A 25,034-nucleotide genomic window follows, 5' to 3' on the forward strand; every position below is an offset into this window, starting at 1 on the left:
GAACATCTACCCAAATCCAGTTGTTCCCAATGATTCCTGCATGAGACACATGCAGTATTACCTGGTCAACATGGCCTAAAAAGGGATGTACTGTCTTACTCTGTCCTGTTCCTTGAAGTAGTTACCATAATTTCCAGCACAGCTTTCATGCAAAAGGTCTTGCTAAATAACAATCTAAACGCATCTCTTTTTTTTTCCCCAGAAATTTCCTAGGGAACATTTTAGCATCCATTTGCTGACATCCTCTTAACACAAATGCATAGCTGTAACAAAAAAGCACTTCAGATTTTAAAAGTAGATGCTATCATACAGTGTCACTGTGCTAAAAAGACAAACATCACTCTTTGCAAATTGTTGCTATTTGGAAAAGAGCACATTTGTTTTCAACATGTACTTGCATAGAGGAAGGCCAAAAGTTATGTTTCAGGGAGCCTGGCCAGCTTGGTATTGTTTTGAATTAGGGTTGGTTGGTTGTTTTTTTTTAAGGCTATGCAATGGTTTAAAGATACTCTAGGTATTGCACATGTTTAAGATTTCAATGTTATGAACATGGATAGAATAAAAAACCCCAAGTGATAAAGCATTATAATACATATAGGTATAGATATAAGTATAGATATAGCTATAGATATATGTATATGTATATGTATAAGCATACATGGGCAATAAAAACCCCTCCCAGTTAGCTTAATTTTGATGATTTGGGAGACTGGAGGAAATCTTCACTCAGTGTTTGATAAATGGCTTCATTTCACTTCAAAGGCTGGCTGTAGTTGAGAGTATTTTAGAGTGAAAGTTTAGAGATAGAGGCTACATATTTAATTACCAGGTATCAACATTTTCTAAAAGGGCAAAATTTTACTATTGACTCAGAAAACTCAATCTGAATGCAATTAATGCAGCAATTTGTAATCAAGTAATGCTTGATATGGTTTGTCCTTTTTTTGTTTGTTTGTTAGTTTAAAGTCCACTAAACTGATGTCACCACAATTTCTTGGCTGTCCCATTTTCCAACTGACCACCTGTCAGTTCCTGTTTCAGGACATGATTCCAAATGCAGCCCAGAACATGGCAAAGTGAATGCAGAACAGATTGAGCACTGAGGGGAACCTGAGCAATGCAGCTAGAGGAGATGAAAATGCTGCAAGGCTGCAGACAGCCTGGAAGGGAGCAGAAGGGAGCCAAAGGGACTGGAAAATGCAGCCAGAAAACTTGTGAGACAGTGAGGACATAAAAGCCAGACATAAAAAAATTTGGAAATAATAATTTTTAAAAGGCAGCAGAGCTCAAGAATGCATAATCATAGAGAATGATCAACAGATATTTATATTAGATACAATTACTGCTATTAAAAAGTCCCCAACTAATTAAACAAATGCTCTCTGCATTTAATACGGTATTTTAATTAAGCTGTAAATAGTCGTGGTTACCTAAAATATTTTTAATTTTCTGCCGGAAAATGAATTTCATTATCTGTCTACATAGAAAACCAGAGTAGCAATGTGGCATGTGTCCATCACTTCATAATTCCAGGATTCAAACAGCAAAATTTCTTTAGTACTTTGGAGTAATGTTATTTTTTTTTTCTCCTAGTTAGATGAAATCTAACAACTCTTTAACAAGGTATGATATCAGATATATGAAATATACTGTCCCATTGATTTAAGACTAATTTCCTTGTGTTTGGAGTAGAGAAGAATGCAGAGCATTTCTACAAGGGACAATGAGTGATGAGATTAAAAAAGCCTACTAATTCTGCAAGTGAGAGGCTGAGAGGCCTGCAGGTACCTTACAGGGCAGGATCTTGGCAAACTGCCTTTTACTGTCATGAAACATTCTTTATTTTAGACTGTTGAGACATAAAAAGTTGAATCAGTGGATGGAATTGAGAATGATAATAGATTTAATCTGTTAATTGACAGCACAGAAAGGAAAGAGAGGAGAATGATGGCGATTTTGACAGCAATCTTGCGTCTATTGGGTGAAAAACCTTCTTAATACCTAATTTATAAACATTTCCCATTTCTGTGGAGAGGTGGGATTGTGTTTAGGTAAACTGTATAGAGTAGAGTTTAGGTAAACTGTGTAGAATGGGTAGATCAAAAAGTGAGGAAAGAAATAATCTGCTTTTATATAAAAGATATTGTTCAGGTGGAGATTTTGCGTATGTGAACAATGAAAACTCTGGTCAGATGTAAAAAAAATGCATGAAAAGTTGGTGATAAACCAACATAATTTCAACTACAGACTCTTTGTAGGTGTGGGATCTTTCCAAATTATGATAACATTCAATTTATTATATTGGCATTTAAGTTTTTGAGAAATTTTAAATATTTTAGTCTGAATTAAATGTTTGTGGTTTTACTTGCGCTAACTGATAGAAATATCATGTTTTGTATTACTATTGCCTGTTTAGAAACTGCTTAAGCATAACGGATTTTGTAGTCATTTTGTAGGGCAAGCAGAAAGAAATCGTGTGATAGATATCTTTTCTCTTTATACCCATGATTATGCCACAAGTCAAAAGCTATTTAGCCATACTTTCAGTTCACATCCTTCTGTTCTCCACATTTAACAAGAGTTTTCCATATTATTGCCTGCATTAGAATTCCAAAAGATTAAAAGATCAGCCCATTCCACATCAGTTAGTTGCTGAATCTTCTCAAGAAACCAAAATAGAAGGATTATTTTTAATCTATGAAACACTGTGCTCTCTATTATGACTCATGTTTACTCATACAATTTGCTCCTCACCACTGCTGCTCTCCTAAGAAAGTCATTAGAAGCTATGAAATTACTGGGAGCATTTATCAAACCAGTCACGCTCCACTGGAAACACCAGTAAGGAACTGGAGGATAAGGAGCCTTTTCCAAATTATTCTGCTGGTCTGCAGAAAAGGGAGCCAACAAATGAAATATCACCTGAGACCCTTAATATGAAAAAAAAATCCCAACTGTACAACACAGAGATTAAAAAAGATGACAGCGAGCACACTAAAATATTCCCAGGTGACTAGAAATAGTGAGAAAAAACCAGCAAGTTCTTTTTGGATAAATGCTGATGAGCTGGGTGCTCTAGAAGGAAGACACTATCTTCTGTTTCTTGATTATATCCCCATCCAAAGAAACTCTCTTTGTCTTTTGAAAAGTGACTTCATCAAAGAAGTAATTAACTGCCTGTGTTACCTGTGTTCAGGAAACTGAATTTTGATCCGTTTACCTTTTGGGGAAAGAAAGCTGATATCAAGAAATGTTCATCCAGATAAATATTAACGTCTCAAAGTTTTATGGTCAAGGAACAGGAATAATATATCTAATTAAAATTACTCCTTTAGGGACATGGATGCTGGAACTTCATTTTACCAAAATACCAAGTGGAACACCTGGAAATGCTTGGCTTTTTTTCAATTAAAGGAATAAGTTACATGTAAAATATGAAATTTTTATTGCCATTATTAACATAAAATAAAGATACCTGAATGCTCGATTTCAGTTAATCTGAAGATTCTTCATCTTTGGAGGGTGTTGAGACCTGACTTGACAAAACCTGGAGCAGTGTAGTTTGAATTCACTGTTGATCCTGGTTTGATGTAGAGGTGACTTTGCAAAGTCCTTTCCATCTTGGATGATTCTATAATTAATACATCAAAAAGAAAAATATTTCTGTATTACAGCGACCTGAGGAGGTCGCTTGGGGAGAGAAGGGTGAGAATCTTGTTTCTTGATCAGAAGGCTGGATTTATTGATCTATGATATATAATTCATTGTTACTATACTAAAAAGAATAAGAAGAGAAGTTGCAGAGGCTTGCTAAGCTAAGAATAGAAAAGAATCTAAAAACAAGAGAATTCTCTGTCCCTGTGTTCCAGAGAGGTTGCCCTGTGATTGGCTCTTAATGGTACACATGGAACATGAACCAATCACAGGTGCATCCTATTGCATTCCACAGCAGCTGATAATAATTGTTTACATTCTTCTTCTGGGGCCCCTGCTTCCCAGAAGATGCAGAAATCTGAAAGAAAGGATTTCTGTGAAAAATGTCTGCGACATATTTCTGCCTACATCAACTCATTTTAATTTGTTTAAGGACATTTCTACATTTCTTGTCATTTCTTCTCTATTCTTTTGCCTCCAGACTTAAAACAAGAAAAAAAAATAATAGGTGAAAGCACAGCATTTTTTATCAGCCCTTGTGTTACCACTGTAAGAGTTATTGAATTTATGTGATGTAGTGACATGCAGTGCTTAAAAGTGCACAGATACCTGAATGAATACACACAGTGATTGAAACATATTTTGACCCGGCGACCTAACAGCATTTGGAAACAAACAGCTCATTTTAACAAATGGCAAGTTGCTTATTTTTCCCTTCTTTGTAAAACATTTTCTAGCTAGCATCATTGACCTCTTTGGACTTTTTTTCTTCTCAAAATGACTTGATATAAAACTTGTATGCATTATCTGTCATAAAAAGGAAGGCAAAAGATGCAAAGTTCAAGCACTGGAAAAAAAAATAAAACCTGACACTAAGGTTTTTTTCCCGACTGAATCTGAGGGGTAAAGCTGTAGTGGCTTAGTCTTGATAAAGTGAAGATGCTTTTGCCATTTTTATTGTAAATTGCATCACAGAAGGGAAATCCTGACAAGAATGAATCCCAGATCCAGTGAATTTCTCTCTATGCTCTATAACCTCATAAGACTGGTTTTTTCCCCTGCAACATAATCTCAAGTTTGAGGCTGTGAGACTTATCCTGTGGGCTTTGATTCTGTATCAGAGCATCAGTTAGGGAGATTTTCTGTGGGATTATTATTGCCTTTATTAATTTACTGAGTTTCTCAGGCAGTTCTCCAGAGCAGGAAGAGGAGAACCTTGGTGCAGCTGTAGTTGTCCTGGGAGATGCATTCCCCTCCTGCCTTCCATGGATTTCTCCTCTGAGACTGCAAAAACAGGTTCAGCTTACCTGATCTTTCTGTAAAGCAAACAGGTTTTAACCTTTCAGGCTTACTGAGGATAGTGTCTATGATATAATGGCCAATTCTTCCTATGAAAAAGATCAAATCTTAGTTGGGAAGTGCAACAAAAAAGAAGTGGCTTATCTCACTCCAAGCTACCTCAGGGTCAGCCAGTAGTGGACCTACATTTGGAATTAAGCTCTTAAATCTTGGTTAAAGCTTTTTCTTTCTCTTCCATTCTCACACCATTGCATTGTATTTGGTGATCTGCCTTTCCACAAGATCTGCAATCTCTGATCCTACACTTGGGTTTCTAATCTGGCATTTCAAAACCAAGACTTACTGTAGTGAGAATTTACATGGGGACCTTTTTTTCAGGGAAAACTACAAGAAGTCTGGTTTTACTGCAAGAAGTTAGAAAATTTTATCAAAACATGTGATCTGTGGTAGTAGAGCCTTTCCTTTATAGCTTTATCCCTTAGCTCAGTGGCATGTGAAAAGTTCTCTATTTCACAGCATCACAAAAGTTATTTTTTTCCCCATACTTCACCTGAAACCTACACTCGAGTACAGAGCTCTGCACACTGTTCGATGCAGCTCTCAGCAATTACTTGGTTTCATCTGAGGCTGAGGAAGCTGAAGGAAAATCTGCAGAGAGGTGACAGGAGTGACCACAGCAAAGGGCATATCCCATGGAACTCTAAACTGGAGCACTGGGATGGAGACGTTTAGGAATTATGGGTCAAGAGGGAAATGTGCAGATCACAACAGCTTTAAATTACAGCAGCTGCTTCCAGAATTTCTTCAGCCACAGCAAAGAGCAGTCACAGCTCTACTCACAAAGAAAAAGAAACTCATTGGCAGGGAAAGGTGCTGAATTAATTTGAATTCCTTTCTGTTAAGATTTCCTCTCTTCATCTTATGCTTGCAAGTCCAAACATATTTAATAGATGAACATGAGTAAAATGTGATTGTTTACCAGGGGGTCTTTTTAAAACTAATGTTTTGCATGAATATTTCTGACAGAAAGAAAATGTGGAAGTAATTTGGCCCATGTAGGAAAAAAGGTTTCAACTTCTTGAAATATATACATTAAAATTTATGAGAAATAGTGCTTCAGCATGGGTATGTAACAATTTTTTTAAGCTGGCTTAATGCTTTTTGGATGGAATAGATAGATTAGAAACGTAATGTAAGTTGCTATATTTTCATTTTATTTCCATTTTTTATTTCCAGATAATTTAAAGAATGACAAATGGATAAACATGTAAATGGGGGAAAAAAGGCTTTATTAAAAGCCTACTATTCCACAAAGAAGAGCATGCTTAAAGCTTTTCTGGTTTTTATAGATGATGACCCAAATAGTTTCAGGTTGGGCTCTGTGATGAGTTGTGGGAAATGGAGTTCAGTAAAGGACAAAGCTTCCTGCAAGGCTGCAGGTTACTAAAGATCTGTGAAAATTTAAATTGTGCAGAGCTTTCCTGCTGCCTTTGATTTTGTACTTCCTGACCCGTTGAAGGGAGGGTTAATACTGGATTTGTTTTTTTACATAATGAGTGTTTTTAATATTGATAATAACAGTAGCATTAATATGCAGTAAGTACCAAAATCTGAATGTCCCATACTCAGTTGCAGGTAAAATAATGAACATATTTTTTCACTGTAATTAAGGTGATGGTCCTATGTAGGCATAAATTAGACAAAATTTGTAAATAGAATTACTTTAATTCATGAAACTACTTCAGCACACAATCTTCCATGCACAAAAGTTTTTCTTCTGGTCTGCTTGAGACAGACTAGAAAATTTCTCTGCTTTTTCCACTAGATCAATTCATCTAGTAAAAACTATAGCAACCACTCCACAAATTTTTAGTTTTCTATGGAATAAAATAGTTTGTTTCAACATCTAAACTTGCACTCATCTAAACAATAAACAGGATGCAAATTTTAAAAATTTAAAATCTCAATTATGGCAAATCCTTAAAATACAATAGCTACTAAAATATTTATTTAGAGGAATTAGTTAAGCACTGGATAATTAGGAATGCATTATGAAAATTGTTTTCAACAGTGTTTTTATTCAGAATTTAATAGAATCTTCCAGATTTGCATACTTTGATGGGAGTAAATAAAAATGCAAGTTTCAACAATGTGCAATTAAATGCATAAAATACGCATTTATAATAAAAATCTAGATTTCTGTGGGGATTTACTAGGGCTAGTTGTAGATAATCAGATCTTTAGCCTAAGTTCATTTAAATATATGGAGGTTTTATAGAAATAGCTACACTTTAAAGATTCCTGTAAACAAATTTTCATAAATGCTTAATTGTTTGCTATATAAAGGCTTAAAAAAGATTTTTTTTTTTCTAGAAAAACTGAAAGATATGGATTTAAAAGAATCAAGGAGTTTAAGCTATTTTTCTGTGGACAGCCCTTTAAATAATAAATTAGCCCAAAATTTAATTTGAATTTGTGTTCTCCTTCTGTTACATTTTACTGATACTGCTCATATCCCAGTGCAGGGCATCATCCTTAGACCTCTCAGTGATAAGTGGTTTTTATGTATCTCACATATAGGCTGAGTAAAGTAACTGTGAAGTAAAATATGGTAAGGTTAAGCTGTTCTGTAGACTTGTAACACAGTAAGGAAGAGACGGGAAAAAAGTTGCTCTTTTTGTGTCTTTCTGAGAGTGCTCTCTAGAATGGACTCAGTACCAGGTTTTAGTTATTATGAAGGAGATTTATGTTCAGAACAGCACAGATGAAAAGATATACATGCAAAGTACAGAGTGTTTAGTCTCTGTTTCTCAAATTGATGGTTTATTAAAAATAGAAAAGCTGCAGTATATAGTCAGCTTAGAGCAGAGTGGGCCTGGCCATTGGTTTGGGAAAAGTTCCCATTTCCAGCCACAGCATTTCTTCAGAAGTTGCTCCCAAAAGGAAAAGTGGAATTCCTGACAGCAGCCTTCTATCTGATGCCTAAATCTGGTTGGAACACCACTCCAGGTGTGTGCCTGAGAGTGGAACCCCAGAGCTGGATTTGAGTTTTCTTCGTGCCAGTGTTACACTAAATCAGGAGAATGTGCCTTTAATGATACTGTTTTCTTTTCCAAATAAAGAAGATGTCTTTCTTACCTGTCCTTGGAGTACTCCATGGCACAAACAAATCACTTACTTAATGCCCTTCCAGTTACTGATAAAATGAAGCTCTGTAATCAACTCTGCTTTGGGGAAAAAATGACAGAGGCTGATGGAAACACACCAGGCTCTCAACAGACTGTGTTGGAACCTGCTCTACTCAGCTGGGGTGAGGAATATCTTTTGTCACCACAGTCTGTTGCTAATCTCTCAAATCAATGCTTCCTATGCAGTAAAGCTTCCATCAGAGATCTAATCCTGCTCCTATTTAAGTCAGCAAGAAAAATAGAATAGGTTCGAGACAAGTATATGCAGAGAACTATAATCTCTGTAAATAAACAGACATTGTATTTGTAATCAATCACAGGGCAAGGAGCAGCTAATATTAGGGGGGAAAATACAGATCACTTGCTTCCATTACTGTATTAAGCCAATGATTTTACTGGCTTAAGACTTTTAGTACATAATAGTAGATAATACTGAAGTTGCAAGGACAGAAAATTGGTTTTTGTCTCTTGCAATGCTGCCTGTCCCTGAAGGATAGAATGTGGTAGGAAACTCTCCCTGGGGTTTGTGTTCAGTCCAATACCCTGCCAATAACTACTCACACTGTTTATTTATTTGTCTGATAACTTGGAGCATCTGTTCTGAGTCCTAAAGAAATTGGAAATATTTCCACTGTCTGATGTTGACTGGGAGGCTGCAGTTGGGCATCAGATCACCTCACTAAGAGAGCTCAGCTACCCAGTCACAAATAGTTAATCAGAAAAGCTAATGAGAAAGTAGAAAGGAAAATTTTTTTCAGCAATTTGCTGGCTCCCCTTTCATGTGTCTTTACGGGTTTTTAACATTAAGCATGAAAAATAGAGTGTATGTCTTGGCGCCCAGTTCTTTGACAGTTTAATTATTCATAGGCATGAATGCCCATGTTGTAAATCACAGCAAAAATACCTAATGCAGGTATTTTATTTTTTACAAAACTAGATTCTAGAGAAATATTGACATGGCTAATGATGACTACGCTTTCATTTCCAAAATGAGGAAAACCGTGTTAATTCTGTGTACAGCAATAAGGTCTTTTATTATTTTTTTAATGTTACATGCTGAGATTTTGGGCTAAACATAATGACTAATAGTCCCCAGCATAAGCTTGTCAGAATGAAGATTCTTTCAAGTACATAAATGTGTAAAAGGAATAGCTACATCTTGTTTTCCTGCAAGAAAAGGGAAAGAAAAAAAAAAGGGAAAAGTAAAAAAAAAAAAAAAGGTGTGTAAGAGGATATAAAGCACAGTTTACAGGATGGGTAACTCTGGGTGCTTTTTCCTTCTTACTTTAAAGTCTCACCTTTTTTTTTCCCCAATAGAGGCAAATGAGGCACTACTATTTAAATACCATTGCAGGAGCTGAATTGGAGTCATTTCAGTGCCTCTGAAATGCTGATGTGAGATGGCAGAGCTATCAATAAAGTTGGCTGCACACAGTTTAATGGAGCAAAGACAGCCTTGGACAAGGAATAAAAAAACTCTGAAAGTACCAGAAAAAAAAAATAAAAGGGCCAAGTGACAGAGCAGCACAAGTGGGAGTGGGGTGAATGCTGAGTTTATAAGAAATATGGAATTTCTTTTCATATATGTTCTGTGATTTGTAAAGAAGACATGAAAGTAAATGAAGTAAAACAATAAATGTATATTTGAACATTTCAACACATACTGGGCCTACATCTCCCTCTTTGTAGGTGGATGAATTTTTGGCTTCATCTGTAGATTAAGCCAAATCAATATCCAATCCTGTACACCCCTCAGGATACAATTATTTAATTTATTCCTCAGTGCAATTTCATATTGATGATCCTTTGTATCACAGACCAGTTGTTTTAGACTGTCCAAGATCTCACAACAGTTTTTCCTCTGACTGTTACACTTCTTCTGCCAATAAATTCACAGAATGTAATAGTTCAGAAAAAACAGTACTGGTTTCTTTTAAATCTTCCACAAATCAAGTAGATTTCTTGTATATTGAGAATTTATCTTCAAATGTATACTTCATGGAAGGTTAGACAAATGGTTATCTGTTTGCAAATGCTGTAATTAGAAATAACAATCACAACATCTTTTTTAAACAGCAATTGTTTCAGTAGTTTGCCTTATGTAAATTACCAAAAATTTCTTCTTTCACATCTTGATTTCTTTCTTCTGTGACCTTAACATCTGTGACAAGTCTAATGAAATCCAAAATACTGCTTGATGGATGAGAATATTTGAGACACTGTTTTCACTCTGTGTGCCTCAGAGAGAGATCATCATAGAATCTTTTATAAACTACATATTATAAGTAAAAAATCAGTAAGATTGATTGGATTCGATCAATTAATTAGAGGACAGATTGTTTTGTAAGTTGTATTTAATATGCACGAGGACATATTTTCTGTCAAATTAATCACAGGAGCACTATATTTAATTTAGCCCTACAAAGAGGGTTACTGACATGTTATCCTTAGAATCATAATTAAAAAAAAAATCCCACAATATAAGCAGTGATAGACTGAACGGCATTCTAAATAAATCACTGGGCCTCCACCAAGCATTCCAGGGATGCATCAGCATTGTTTTGGAAAGTAATCAGATAAATCCTGTTGGAAAACCTGAGTGGGGAAGAGGTGGTTTCAGGAATTTTCTCCTCATTGTATATATATGTGTATGGTAGTAGGAAATGCTATGGTAGTGGATCACATTAAGTCATGGACAGAAGTTTTATGTGCCATACTTAACTAATAACAAAAGCAGCAGTTTCTGCTATTTTAGATTGACAGCTGTATATTTCTTGTTACTGTTGTTGTATTGAGGCAAGTAGTACCTTCCTTTCAGGCAGTTAATCACTCTTTCTCCATAGATTCTCCATAGATTAGATAAAATACCTTGAAAATTATTCATCTTTACATCCAAGTTGAACAGCACAGCTATAACTTTTTTTAAAAAATAATGGACATAAACAAAAAACTGGAAGAACATTTGCTGATTAGGCCCAAATAATGTTCCAGATAAAAACCCTTATAAAAACCCAAGCTGACTTGCGTTTGATGCTGCTCTGGAATATATCTTTACAAGGATTTTATCTTCCTGCATCAACTGTATTTCCCATGTCTCTCTGTTAATATATGAGCCTTTTAGCTTACTGCCTTCCATACCCTCTAATAAATCTAGTGAGGAACAGTCCTTCCTTTTGAAACACATTTGATTGGAATTTATTCAGGAGATAATTCCTCTGCCCACTCTAAGCAGCATTTCAGCCTTTGGAGCAGCACTTGTCCTTTTGTGAGACATCAGAGCTACTCGAAGGCTTGTGGGAGAATCCTTCCCACAGCCATGGCTGATCCATCATCCCACCTCCTCCTGACCCTGTGCTCTTCCATCTTTTCTGATGAACTGCCCTCGTGACTGACCTCTCCATGCCGTGCCAATAGATGTGTTATCAAACATACTTGAGGAAAACATTGTGTCAGGATAGGTCCTTTTGCTGAGATCAGATACAGTGATGGCCAACAGCGATGTAGCAGGAGTGAAAAATCCCTGAAATCCATCTTTTGCACTGTTGGCAACAAAGCAGCTTTTTGCTGTTTTAAGGGATCTGTTGCTTTGGGCAAACATGCTGTTTCGTGTAAAAAGGCAAAACCTTCCTCATATTCTTTCATGGTGAACGTGGGCAGAGTCCTCATTACAGTCATCCCAGTGTTCTCCTAGACAAGCAGAAACACAGTGATTAAATGCATGTTTTCCACTCCCTAACCTCTGTTCTTATCCTGCCAACATTACATGAGATATAAATAAAAGGGAAAAGTGCATTAAAGTGCTTTGCAGCATTGATTTATAGAGACTTGTACTTCTCCTTCTGTAACCCGTCGTCCCGTCATCCATGCAGGCTTTTTTCTCCTCTTTTTCAAATTCTATATCTTAGATGAAAGCTACTGGATGTATTTTTAATTCAGAAAGTGCCTTTTTGAAGTCCTGGCTGTGTTTCTCTTTAATCTCTTTTTATATTATTTTGTCTGATTTTTCTATTTCAAATGTAAGTCAAAGTGAGGCAGTGCACATATTCTGTTCTTTTACATGCTTCCAGCCCTTCCCTACAGCTGTCTTTTCTGCTACATTGATGAAGAATCTTTTTTCTTTACCTGCCCACATTTCTGCTCTTTTTAATCCTTGGATGTGTCAGTATAACTCTTTTTTATCTTCAAAAATTCTGCTCTTGCCCAAATGCTGTCATGTACAGTAGGGCTCCTCTAAGTGTCCTCCCTTGGCTGGATATAGATTTTTCTTTTCTTATATTATTTTCTGTCCTTCAACCTGTTCTTTTTAATATTTCTATTCCAACTTGATAGCTTACTGCTTTTAGCCTAAGTAATTAATCACTCAGGATTTTTAATTAAAAATTTCCTACAAATGATATGAACTATGTTCTGTATACAGCTGTTACATATTTTGGTGGTTACCCCTTCAGTAGTAGAGGGTAAAAATTTTTGATGACTGTATCTGCCTTCATGATCTAAATTTCAAACTGGAGCTGCTGTACTTTCCATTATTTTTTCCCTTTTTCCACAAAGTAAATTTAGCTTTCTATTTTTTCATACCATCTGGACAAATTTTCCTTTTGATTTAGTAGCCATAAATTTACAGTGTGGCACAACTTTTTAATGCTTATTAAATATGTAAAATGGAACTGTCCCAAATAAAAATAAGTTTCACTGTACAATATTATATTTAAATCAGTAGCTTTGTTTCATTAACCTTGAACTTAGCTTGAGGAGTTACCACTGCCAATGGGCAATGTTGTACTGCCATTATTAAATGAAAAAGTAATTTATTTAATAAGAAATGTTTCAGCTCAAATACCCCATGGGCTGAGCTCTGGAGCTCTGCAGTGAAAAGTTGCTGTATGGAAAATGTGATGAGCTTCTGAGCACCAAGGTGTTCTCTGCTTCCTACAGTGAGGAATTTTGGAATTCAAGTTTGTTTGAGCCCTTCTACTGAAACTAAATATTAGAAGTAAATGTAGGCAAATGTATGGTTCTCTTTTTCTTTTTAAATTTTTTTAGTAGGTAAATATAAATAGAATTATTTTAATTTTTCACATCTTGTATATAAGATTCTACAATAATTTAATTCACTACAAACTGGGGTCACAACACTTACTACCAGCCTAGTTGATGCTAAATTTGTTTGGTGTATGACTAGGTAATAGTGTGAGGATGCAAACTCATTCCAGAGAAGACAATGTTTATTTATAGTTTATCAAACAAGGTTTATTAAACAAAGCAATAGTTTATTAAACCAAGCAGATTTGCCATCAGCAGACAAGCTTGATTCAGAGTGGAGGTTATCTGAAAGCTGTGTTCTAGCAGGAGATGCTGATCCTCTGGCACAGTGCACAGCCCAGACTTACAAAGCTGGGTGGAAATTAATGGTATAACAACCCTGTCAATGTTGGAATTGCAGCAGACTGGTGTGGCCACAGTTTTATTCCTGTAAATGATCTATTAGGAATGAGTATATGATCAAAAGAGCAGCTGTCCAGGACAGGAGCTATTCATTTGGTGTCTGCCTGGGAGAGTTCTTTCTGGAAGCATCTAAGACACAAAAAACAATTTTATTAACTTTTATTAGCAATTTATTAACCTTCCTTCCTTGTCAAGAAATAGTATTCAGGTAACTGTGAATCTTGTTATTTATCTTGCTTTTCATGGCATTTTTAACAAATGGACTCTCCTGGGATAGAAGCAGGAGGAGGATTTAAAGAGGAAAGAATCATAGAATCCCAGAATCATTGGGGTCAGAAGGGACTTTTAAAGGTCCTCTGGTTCAGCCCCTCTGCAATGTGTAGGGACATCTTCAGCTCTGCTAGCTGTCTCAGAGCTCTGCCCAAGCCTCACCTTTCCAGGGATGAGACATGTACAACCTCACTGGACAACTTCCTCCATGGTTTCAGTGCTTTCACTGGTAGGGGACACAGTGTGGATAAATGAAGGTGGTACAGAATGTAATCTTGTCCCCTAAAGAGTTGCAGCTGAACCAGTTACTAAAGATTAGGAGCAGGCCTGATTTAACAGGCCACACCTGTAGCCAATAAAAAGAATTTTTAAAAGAGTGGATTGGTTGGTTGTTGGGCTCTGGAGTCAGTTGGCTGCTGTAAGGATAAGGAAGGGTCAGTGCCCAGAGGAGCTACCTACAGGAAAGATCAAGGAGGTAGGAAGCTCTAGCAATATGGAGCCCTTGCAATGTAATGACAATAGAACTCTTGCAATGTAATAACAACATTCACTCTGAAAAAATTCTTTCTCAGAACAAGCCTTTGCCTCTTTATAAAGCAGATAGCTGGGAAAAAGACCAGGGAAAGACCACCACTCCCACATCTGTTACCACAAATGCATCCATCCAGGAGATGTCCAAAGAAATAACTGCTTCTCTTCTGGAAAAGGTTTTATTTTCTGGCCAGAAATAAAACAATAAATAATTTTCTTCATTCCTCTCTGGTAAGCTAAAGTTGCTTTTATCCATAATCTTTGTTAACTGTTAATTATACTGTGACTGACTAAGGAAATAAGGAAGTTTCTCAGTGAAAAGCAGAAGTGAAGTCATGAAGTGGCTTTACACAAAAGATAATAGTGATAATGAGGATAAGAATGCATAGTCTGGCCAGTGCCTTTTCTCAAAGGAAGTCGATGATTTTGAAAATCCAGCTAAGAACTGTCTAAATGAACAAATGAGTGAATGAAATGTGTATTCAAGTAAACCCAAAATCTGTTTCATTGTCCAGTTCCGAATGATGCAGGTATGTGGGAGTAAGGTTGTCTCCAGCATCCTGTGCTCCTTGGAGAAGAGAGCTCTGTCAGTATGATGGATTTTTTTAATGCTCTCTTCTCCTGTTCCTTTCTCATTGGATTGCCCTTCAATTTAAGGGTGTTAAAATAAATGTCCCTGTTTTGCCAACAGCTCTGGCTGAACAAGTAGGGAATGCTTTGTCCATCTTAATAAACAAAGGATGCATTAGGGGTGTGAAGTACAGGCGAATTGCCAGTGGCTGGAAGTTACTGATGTTAGTTTGTGTATGTACCCCAAATGTCCTCTTTTATTACGTTAGCAGATTAACTCTGGGAAAAATTGCCAAGGATGAAATGGTTTATTTGTGAAAATGATGTCAAATGGATTGTTTGGGCAGATACATCAGGGATCTAAAAATGTGGCCATCAGCATAATGAGTTTGGAAGACAAGGTGCAGCAAAAATATCTTTGTCTCCTCTTCTGACATTTGCCTTGTTTGACTTGCTAATTTAATCATTGGTGCTGAAGCTAGGGCTCAGATATTCAGTGGAAGAGGTGAGTGTTTCCTACTGATGTTGTTAGTTAAAATTTCTGCCTGATATGAATGTAAATCATGAAGAAAAAATGAACTAACCAAACAGGTTGGGGGCACTTCATTCTTCAGTGGGGAGGGAATGCGTTCCACTCATCAGGGTATGAGTTTATGTAAGAGCTGCTGCACTAAGAGCCCCTGTAACAAAGTTCTGGTTTTCATTGTCTAAAAAGGGGGATTTACCACTACTTCATGCAGGTTTTGTAATGTGCACAATTATCTCAAGATAAAAACACTGTGGCATCCTTCCCACTTGGCTTATGGTTGTCCATCTTTGATCTGAGTCACAGGCAAATTGATTTGTCTTCTTTACTCCAGAAAAAGTTCTTCTGAAGACTGAAAACAAGGTGTTGTATGACTGTAGGCAGCAGTGTCTGAACAGAGATATCCACATTAAATATTTCCTTAGTTATTCTGTTGCCAATTCAGAGATTAAAATAATACACCACTTGGCTGGAGTTACTTGGTAATAAACATAACAAAGCCATGAAGTAGTTCTGAATTCATGACGTGGACCTGCATTAATTTTCCTATTCATCAGTGTAGGAAGGAGTACTGAAATCACCAGCACTCACTGCACTGAGAAGTACAATTTTTGTTGGTAAGGGGAGGGATGTAGATATTTGGAAGTGAATTACTTTGATGCAGGGAAATCATATTTTGCCTTAAATAATCAATAACTCACAATCCTTCATTGCTATTCAGAAAGGCAAAGCTTTCTGTTGGTCACTGAGTTTATATCTTTAGAATTTCAGGCACTTTCTTCTCTGATGTAATTTGTTAAATGTACTGGCCATGATTTCTGATACATGCAGATATGCAAAGTGTATTAAAGTCTTAAGGAGCTGATGTAGAAAGAGGAGCCTGTGATCTTTCAACAGTGTTCAGTTCAGGTCTTCGCAAAATTCTTTTAGGAGTCTCTAGATTGTTTTTTTTCTGAATTGAAATGTGAAAACTATAAATACTTGAAATGTTTGATAGCCTACTCTGACCCTGTATCTAGAGCCTGCAAGCACAGTGACCTTCCATATACCCAATACAAACCTAATTACTGAGTGCTTTTTCCCAAGAACTAACAGACATGCAGTGGAACTTACTAATGTATAATTTAGACCAGTTAGCATACAGTGTGTGTGAAATAATGAATGGGCTTTTCTTATTCATACTGTGATGATATACATTTCCCTGGTGTTCTTCCTGTCACTAATTCCAAAACTTCATGCTAGGAAATGAATTTTAATTATACAATAACTTAAGAAGACAGTCCTGTTATTGCTATCCTACCTTATCTTTCTCTCTTCTCTTTCCTCTCGCTGTTAAAAAAAAAAAAGAGAGAAAATTGTATAACACAATATATTTTATCTAAAAATTTATATATTATGCTTAGACAGAACTTACTGTTTTATTTTTCTATTTACTTATTCCATCTATTCATCTTATTAGTAAAATATTAAATAATACATCTTTGCTGACATACTTGTCTTCATTGTTTCACTGTTATTCCCATTGTCTTTTATTTCAAATAATTATCAAAACTGTTTAACATGGGTGAATCTCGTCCTATTCCAGTAGCTAAATGGTATCCTTTGGGTAAAATATCATAGCTTCTGCCAGCTATAAAGGTAAATTTAAAGGTTGCTTTGTCTTCTGTGTCATCTTGGTAAAGGAACCAAGGGAAGGGGCTTCAGCCTGGAGCTGAAGCCACCAGGATATTGCATAATCCTCCTGGGGGAGGGTTTCCAAGAGCTCCCATTTAACAAATGCCTTAGGATCCATGAGAGGCCCTACAGACACAGATTCTGGGAATCACTGCTTTAAAGGCAAATTGCTGCCACAAATATTTGTTAGCTGTGTTCCCAGAACAAGCTCTGCTTTCAAAGCCTTGAGCTGTCAGGCACATGAAGATCAGGATTAGGTCCACAATTTCTCTGTGTTGCATCCAAACCTTTGCCTTTCTGGTACCTTTGCTAATGAAGGATGTGTTTTTTGTGCTCCTGGCCTCTCATTGTCTGTGTTTTTTGTGCTTTCCCAGTAAGGAAGCAGGAGTTGCCTGCTGACTTCAAGAAAATCCTTCACAAGAAGGTTTATTGTGGCTGCTTTAACCTACTCCACTTCTTCATTACTGTCTTAAGTAATTGAAACTCAATTTGGATGTGTGTAATCTGGGTACTACTGCCTCCTGAAAATTCTTTATTCTCTAATAAAATATTGGAAGTACAGAACTTGTGACTGGCTCCCTCTGTACGCACCGAGATGAGCTTTGCTTTCTGTCACAGATCCAGTATGCACTTTTCCTGTCTGATGAGTTTGAACTTCACACCCTTGCCTTGTGTATTTTCCAGACCTCATTTCTCTCCTTGTTTCCTGTTTGAGTCTCACTTTTGGAGAGTGGCTTGTTACCATGACACCTTATTTTGTACTTTCTAATTGGATCTGTAGTGATTTGCAAATGCTAATACTTCAGGTATCAACAGACACATACTTCAAGGGTAGTATTGGATTATTACTGGAGGCAAGCTTTTCCAGAACTGTGGATTTATGAGTATACAGAATAATAGTTGTTTTCAGTTTGTAGCTTGCATTGTTTGGCCAGTCCTGTAGTTTACCTGAGACCTGTAAGCCTCCAGAACTTGGTTGATGGAATAAACTGAACTGATTTTGTCAGGATTTCAGCTCCATTTAGCACCATGGCAATTGTGCTGCTGCGAGGAGACAAACCACATAGAAAGAGAAGGGGCTTATTTCCCCTGTCAAAAGTAGAACAGCCTTGTGGATCTGCAGTTTCCTGTGTCCTGCAAGCTGAGAATTATAGAGGAGCACTGCAGGTTGTTAGAGCCAGGGCACAGCTGCAGTGACTCCTCCCGTTTATGGGGCTGATTTGCTGACGAGCTGCAGCTGGGGGACCCTATCAGGATCATTGCTTGCACCTGGCCAGGCTGGAAGAACAGAAGTGAGGGAACAAAGGAGACTGAAGATGTGTGTTGAATTCAGGGAGAAGTTTATTTAGTGAGAGGTGTATTTAGAACATAATTTTTATAAGAGGCTCAGCTGAGCTTCTCTTCTTGGAGAATTTCTTCAGTCCAGGTAAGTCCAATGATTGTTGTTTACAGAATGTTGTGTTTGAAGGTATCTTTCTCCTAGGTTGTGCTCTATGCTTTAACTTTTCTGAGTGCGTAGGTAGCTTCCCAGTCTGTTTTTCAAGATGCTTCTTTGAATTTTAATTTCAGTTGTGTTGCGTGACCCACTTGTGAGTCACATGAGAATTTTGCTGGAAAGCCTGACTGAAGGTCAGGTGCCTTCAGAATTTGTGTTTTTATATCCTGGGAAGATATATCAGCATCTAAATCCTTCCTTTCCTACTTTTGTTTTTATTGAGGCTGTAGTAGTGGCTGTATACTGCACTTCAGTAGATCAGAGTCTGGATCCGTCTTAAATAAATTCCTAGTAGCGTTCAGTCCTTGCTTCATAGAGTTTACAGTCTAGTTCTGGCATAATTCTCCTATCCTACCTCCATAGAGAAGATTTTTTTTCTCAGTCACTTAGTGACTGGGAGCTAAAAAAGCCCTTTTTTGATGTGAAAGGCTGAATTCCTAAAGCAATTGCTTTGACTGGAAGGCTGTGTGAAGTTCATGTTGGAGTAGTTCATCTGTTGTGTGTGAATACAAGAAGGCATTACCTCTGTTGCTGAAGCTCCTGAAATTGTGTGACTATCCCTATTTAATTAGTGCTTTCTGATAATTTTGCCTTTGCAATTTGTTTTTCTTAGCTAGATAGTTTGCCTTAGCTATTGTCAAAAGGCTTTTAGCTGGAGTAGAAAATTCAGCTGTTAATTCAGTCAAACAACACTGTTCTACCTAGTTCTTCTTGCAGTTTGAAGTTTTCTTGTACAATTTAGCAACTCCCTCCTGGCAAGCCATGTTGGTAGGCTTTAATCTACAAGAAAAGCTTTGTAAAAGCACCTCCTGCCCCTCAAAAAATTTCCTTTGGATGCCCATTTCTCTGTTGTGAATAAGTACTTTTCAGCGATGTATTATTAAAATAATTTCTGTACAGGGTTAATTGAGGAAAGGTGTGTGCCTGTTCTGAGAGAAAGAAGGGGTAGAAATGCAGAGTTTTGCATTTGGAAGACCTGAGATGACCACATTGAGGAGCATTCACAGGTGTAGGATTGGATACCAGAATGAAAAATCAATTCTCATGCTTTTAATTCTTTATTTGTGAAGTCAAGTGCTCATAAAATTGTTGTCATCAGAGCGTTCCGTTCCAGAGGTTCTTTTGTTTTCTGGAAACTGTCCGAACTTCAGAGTGCTTGCAAAATTTTGATATGCCACAGTAGTAAGTGGTTTTGTTTTTCAAATCTCATCAAAAGCTGTGCTCCTACTGTCCTGAAGAAGCCCAGTTGGGGAAATTGGGAAAATCCATCTTGTTTTGTGAACAGTATTTCAGCAAGGTGATTCTTTGCAAGGAAGTAATGAATTTCAAGTGTTTTCTTTGTGTTTTACTGACTAAAAAGCTCTGACGGGGGTGGAGATGGTTTTTTGTCACGGTGGCAACTGAAAAATAATGTGTAGAAATTAATAGAAATTTTTTATGCATCATTACAATACTTGGATAGCTGAAGTAAAAAGGAATATGTGGATAATTGGCAGAAATGCAGGTAATCTAAATCACACTCCAGTCCTGAAGTGTGTGAATAGAGATATTTAAGAACTAAAATTTAAAACCAGTGGGAAATTTGAATAGTTGAGCTACCCGAGCACATTAAAATCCTATAAAGGATGAAAAGACTGAGTAGTGAATGTTTCCACATAATGAAGTTTCCCAAAAAATGCAGCAAAAACCTCTTTGCATTTATGTGTTTTAAATATTTAAGTGTTTCTGCATATTAATATAATTTTCTGTAGTGGAAACAGCAGTTTTAAATTAAAATTATTCTTCATGTTTTTCTAATTTAGTTTTGTCAGAATCAACCTAAATAAGCAGGTTCAAATTGAATATTTTCTGCAAGTGACTTTTTTGGTTAAGGATTTTCTTGTCCTCTTTCTATCCTTATTTTAACACATACAGTGCCAATAGCTCCTTCTGCTAACGGTCCAATAATTATGGGACAAGTTTTTGAAGGAAACCAAAAAATAAAAAACCTGAAATAAAACACTTCTCCTTATGCAGTTGTAGGCAATGAAATCAGAGTTATCTGTCTTTGCCTCTGTCTCAACTTTTCTGACAGTTCAAGTAGGGATCTTGTGTTCTTAGAAATGTAATTTGGTTTTTATTTCCCTAGGGATGACTTCTATGTGTTATAATGACATTCAACACAATGAATAATACTGAAGTTTTTTATTTTTTATCAGCACATTTTTATTTGAAGTGTGAGTATCCATTTATTATTCTTTTTAGTCTGCATGAATAAGAGTTTGGGAAACTTTCTGAAGGTTAAAGCAAAAGCCTAAAGAAACTGGGTGAGGCATAAAACCTCCAAAAACTCTTAAGTTTTGGACACTTCTAGTGTTCAAGGGAACTCTGTATTCAATACTGTCTATTATTTACTCTTTAACACAGAACATTGAGTTCTCAATAATACTATTAATAGGTATTCCCAATTACTTGGCTCTGGGATGCACTGCCAGAATAATCAGAAAAAACTGGTTTTTGTTGATAAAATAGACAACAGTTTATGAATCCCCTGAAGGATTGCTTGAAGGAATTATCCTTCGTCTACTTGCTGATCTGGAATTTCACATTTGCTCCATGTTTATATGAAGACTTGACAAGTCCAATCTAAAAAGCACACTTTGGGGCAAATTTTTGTGCTGTTGAAGTTATGACCAAATTTGCATTTACTCTCCTGGTGTGAGGATGTGTTATTTCATTTAGAATTTTAGGGAGCTGCATCTTATTACAGAAACATAACTTGTATTTCAAATAAACATCAACAGATGGATGTAATATCAGACTAATGAGAAAATAAATAACTTTATAGATATTTCTGACAGTGAAAATTGGCTCAGCATTGAGTTTAAAACTTTCTAGTCAGTACTTTACATTTTTTTTTGCTGACGAACATACACTCAGTGTTGGTACTGTGACTCAATTCCTGCGAAGTTAAAAGTATTTAGTATTTTATTTTCTACCCAAATGTGCTGTCTAGGATACTTCTCCACAGAGGGTTCTATGCTATTTTTCTACAGAATTACAATGCTAAGTGTTTCAGAGTGTTAACTTATTCCATGTTATTCCATGACTTCCATGTATTCCATGACTTCAGTATTGTTTAGACATCTTAAATATGAAAACTGATTTAGAACTGGACCCCAAAATGCAGTGAATGTTAACACTGTCTCGTAGCATTTCTGTGTTTGCATTTGGGTGACTTGCAGGAGCTAAATCTTCTCTGTCCAGCAGCTAAATAACAAAGGCCATGTAAATGTTCCTGGTATGGATTTTGATGCTCTCCTACCACCTCTTGAAAAGTTTCTGTGTTGTCAGCTTCTCAAATCACTTTTATCTGCCAAACCTCATCACCTACTCTGATAATCAGGATTTCACCTCTGCATTGGTTAATGATTGGGATGAGGATTTCTGAGGCAGCAATTCCTGTTACCAGTTGTCCCCAATTTCAATGAGAGTTGCATGCTCTGGTGGCTGTGACTTCCCAAAACTCCAACACTGAGTCTCTGTTGGATTGTGCCCACCCTCCCTTGGGATCCAAGCTGCAGTTTAATGTTCAGATCCATTTTCTGCAGGATTGACCCCTGTGCCAATCCTGCTACTGCTTTCTGTTGTATTAAAAAATTTAAACATGGAAAAGTTGAGCTGCCATTTATCGATGAGCCATTTAGGGCTTATTGAGTTTAAGTTATAAAGGATTCATAGCTTAATAAATTTCCATTTGCCTTACACTTTACAGTATGACATAAAGACAAGCTTGGAAAATGTACTGAACTACTCAAATCAATTGGGATTAAATGTAACAGAGTGATTCATCGATTCACAATGTCAGTTTCTTACCACCTAATAAACTTTAATTTGCTTTTGTGTTGTTTTGTCTGCAAATGATCAATATTGAGAATATCAGGGCAGCTGCAGGGCTTAGAAGATAGTTATTTCCTTGAGGGATTCAAACCTTTTTGTGTTGTTTTCTTGCCATATTGTTCATTAGCCATTTGATTTGGTGCATCTATTTAATGCCTATAATTAGCAGTTAAGTATGCATAATGGCTTCTAAAGATACCTGGAGAACTGTGAAGCTCCTTTGGGAGACTGCTGTTGAAAACAAGTAATAAATTAGGGAAGAGGGGCCCAAAACAATATCAAAATATCCTTTATGTGCTGGGGACGTTTATGAAATGCTGCTGTCAAGAGTTGGCTCTTTTAGGACTTTGTCACTGGAGTTGTCTTCAGTGGGGCTATTTGTAAAGAGACCATCTTCTTAAAAAGAAATGTTGAGATAGAAGATGATTGAGTGTAAAAAAATGCAAGGATTAGGTCTGTTCAGGACAGTTGCATTTGTGTATTGCTTTAAACCTGCCTAAATTGCATTCTCAAGGATTTTTTGGAGAGGAAAGCAATCTGTGGTCAATCTCTGGTGTTATTGTGTTACTACAAATACACTTCTTTCTTGTAAGAAATGTTTTTCAGCCCCTTTGTATTTCTATTAAACATATCTCTTTGTTTGGTCTATTAGGATAATATGTGGGCTGTAGCTTTCTGGTTGTCTTTAACATATGAATTGACTTTCTGTGTTTTTGTGTCCTATTATAACTTAGCTCCTCCCAAATGAGCCAACATGTACTTCTAACTTTATTGGGGTTATTTTTTATGGAGAAGTATTTTACTAATTATGTCAATTGATGTTCAAAAGAGTTTAAAAAATCTAGTGCTAGGAAAAGAATGGACTGTATTGTAAAAGGACAATGGTCTTGAAGCACTTATTTAAAACACTGGCCTTTCTTGTGTCTGGACTATAAATACTGATTGAAAATATTTTACTGTAAAACAATTAAAATTAATGTAGACATCTAAGACAGTGCTTACTAACTATTTCTTAGATGTGTTGATTCTAAATGTGCAGATATCTCAGTCAAATGAAAAAGAATTCAGCAGAAAGTTGGAATAGTTGTAAAGATACAAAAGGCTGCATTAGCATGTTGCTTCAGTACTAATTACACTTTAATTAATGTTGCTATTACACCTGTTTCAGGAAAGCTAAATTTTAAAAATAAAACCACAGCTTTATTGATATTCAGCAGTGTAATATTTTACAGGAATGAAAAATCCTATTTGAATATTTACCTCCTAAATTTTTGGCCTCTGAGGGACGGCTTTTTGCTGTTGGATACCTTAATGTGAGCATTTGAACTGTAGTCCTTTGGTAAAATGATGTGAAAAAGTTACTTTGTTTTTAACCTTTTTTGTGAAAAAAAAAAAATTATAATCCAAAATTAATCAGCTAGGGAGTTTATTTTTCCCAAGAAACTGAAAAATTTATGTATTGCTAATCAAAGCCATCGGAAAGGCTTTCTATTGAGGAGGAAGTACTGCCACACAGAATTTGTCTTGGATATACTTTTAATTACACTTAATTTTTTTTCTGGTATTTCAGTTTTGAATTTTCTCACGATGGAGTTTCAAAAAGAGAAGTGATCTTGCAATAGCCATAACGAGAATAGTCTATTTTACCGGGATCTCTTGTTAATTGCATTGTCTTTGTTTATTTGCTGTATATGCCATGTATTTACCACAGCTCTCAGTATAGTCTTACTTCCCTTGTACAGGGAAAAATGTGTGTTTTCCCTGAAAACTGCTACAGAAAGGGAGATTGCAATAAAAGATAGGATTTTGCTATTCCTGTGTGATGTATTGAGGATCAACAGTCAGGCACTGGAAGTCAGTTCCCTGGTGGTTATGGCAGAGGGCAAAAGTGGCACTGCTTGACTTTTAGTGTGATTCTCCACTCCTCCCTGGTGCAATTTAACTGGATATTGATTCAGGTGGTTAGGGATGTTACACAGCTGATGAGAGAAAAGGAGTATTTTTATTCTTGGTTATCACAAAACATCAGCTATGAATGTGTATTTAATATTAACTAGAGAGAGACAAGCAGGCTCTTTAGGTCCCTCAGAGGTAATGGCAGCATAGGAGATATCAGTAGATTAAATAGGTCTGGGGATGTTTATTGGAATAACTTGCAGCTATTTTGGAGTGTCTTGGCCTCTGGAAGAGGGTCACTGTGTGCACACTGCATATTAAAAAGGACCTGTGGAAAGGTTTGATTTTGAACTCTGAAAACTGTGCCTGGTAGATATCTGGGGAATTGTTCAGATCACAGAATATCCTGGGCTGGGAGGGAACCACAAGGATCATCCTGTCCAGCTCCTGGCCCTGCACAGAACACCCCAGGGATCACCACTGTGCCTGAGGACATTGCCCAAACACTGCTTGAGCTCTGCCAGGCTGGTGATAAATGTGCAAGGGACCATTCCCTCGCTCTGCAATAGGACAATAGAACTTTGTCTAGGACCATTAATAGACAGTA

General features: G+C 36.6%; 1 protein-coding gene across 3 annotated transcripts in view; it reads left to right on the plus strand.

The window, feature by feature from the left end:
• Positions 1–25,034, plus strand: part of EPHA6 (EPH receptor A6) — a 362,947-nt gene that overhangs the window by 39,564 nt on the left and 298,349 nt on the right. The window lies entirely within an intron of this gene.

The sequence above is a fragment of the Ammospiza caudacuta genome, chromosome 2 (genome assembly GCF_027887145.1).
Source record: "Ammospiza caudacuta isolate bAmmCau1 chromosome 2, bAmmCau1.pri, whole genome shotgun sequence".
NCBI lineage: Eukaryota > Metazoa > Chordata > Aves > Passeriformes > Passerellidae > Ammospiza > Ammospiza caudacuta.